Consider the following 1815-nt stretch of genomic DNA (forward strand, 5'->3'; position numbering starts at 1 on the left):
TGGATACACTGGTTCCAGAACCCTTGTATACAGCAGGGCAGAGAATATGTTGTTTATCTTGAAAATGATGTATTTTTTTCTGACCCTGGTCACACGCTAAGCTTTTGGACCTAGAATGAAAAAAGGTGTATGTGTTTCTTTGTTCCTTTCTTTGTTCAGGGTTCTGAACCTGCAGTCCCTACTTAGTATTACAGATGGAAGTCCAAGTTTTTCTAGTTATAGTAGTTGAGAAAGAGTAGCATGGCGGCCATTCTCTGAGATCTTAGACTTTGAAGGGCTGGGCCTCACTAGTAAAAACAAAACCTGTAACTTGGACCCAGGGCTGCCTGTAGCCTTTCCCAGTGAGATACTGACCTGCCCTAGCCATTGGCTTCCTGAGCTGGTGAGGGGTGGCCATGCCCTGGCTGGTCTGAGGTAATTCTCCCCTTTATGAAGGTGAGTGCAGCTTCCTGGAATATGTGGCACCTCAGCAAGCAGTAACATTAGAGGAGAACATCGTGACTGGGGCCTAGATGCTGCCAAGTCCCAAAGACTGGCCGTCTGAACAGCAGGGACTTGGGACCTCCGTATCTGCCACCTCTGAAAACTATGCCATGTCTCATGCAGGAGAGAACAATTGTCACATATTTTAAAGGTTTGGTTTGTTCTCTATGTGTAGATTGTTCTGCTGTTTTAGTCATTACATGTGAAGATAACAAGAGTTTATTTGGACTGTTACTTTGAGACTTATTATATCATGATTCTTAGCACTGTTGTGGAGGGTGAAGAGTCAATGGAACACTGTTCAAGTATTCTAAGGAGGGTACCACTTAAATACCGCGTTCTGGAGTCTGGAATGCATAAGAGGGGTGGGGGCCAAATTCTCACTCTTCGTTCTAAGGGCATTACAGACTCTGCCAGGAGGATCCAGAATGAGGCTTCTGCTAATCCTGGTCCTTCGAGCCTGGGGAATAATACGGAAGCTGAGAGCATCCCTGACTGCTCAGGGAGGAAATGGTCCCCATGGTTCCTGAGACTGGTTGGTACCTATAGATGAAAGAGCAGCCAAAGCTGACATTAGCCAGTTTTCTTCACCCAGAGCCTGCAATCTCCTGGCTCTGCTCTACTTGCTGAGTAAGACAGGCAGGGCTTCTCTTTCTTCCTGTGCTGTTGGCAGTCTGTCCTCTGTACCACAAGAGTGTTCTCCTGTGTTGTGGAGGGAAAGCATGTACTGCCTTGAGGTGGCCCCTCTTTCCCAGGAGCATCCATCACTGTCCCTGAGAGAGATGCTGGAGGCTTGGTGACGGGGTGGTGATTCCAAGGTCTATGTTTGGAAGAACAATGATCCCTTAAGCTTCCCACGTCTGGTTCTTCTCTTCATTTTGTCCCCTGGCTTTTCTAGCAATAGATACCAAAGCAAACCAAGGACCTTTTTGCTATAGGGGAAAAGCTGGGCTAGAGGCCTTTGGCCAGGGGCAAGTTCCTTCTCCCTCATTTCCAGGAGATCCAGAAAACACAGGATTGTTTTACAGAAGGGTGACACAAGTTCAAGGTCAAAAGTCCTGAGGTTCGGGGGGGGGGGTGGGTTGCTAGAAAAACTGAGAGTTTAGAGCAGTGACTTAGAAGTAACTCTTCCAACAGCCTCAGCTGTTAGTCCTGACAGTCTACCCCTTACCAATGTGCACTATCCCTTACCAATGTGCACTATCCCTTACCAATGTGCACTATCCCTTACTAATGTGCACTATCCCTTACTAATGTGCGCTATCCCTTACTAATGTGCACTATCCCTTACTAATGTGCACTATCCCTTACCAATGTGCACTATCCCTTACT

This window comes from Grammomys surdaster, unplaced genomic scaffold, assembly GCF_004785775.1.
Source record: "Grammomys surdaster isolate TR1022 unplaced genomic scaffold, NIH_TR_1.0 581, whole genome shotgun sequence".
In the NCBI taxonomy this organism is placed as follows: Eukaryota; Metazoa; Chordata; class Mammalia; order Rodentia; family Muridae; genus Grammomys; species Grammomys surdaster.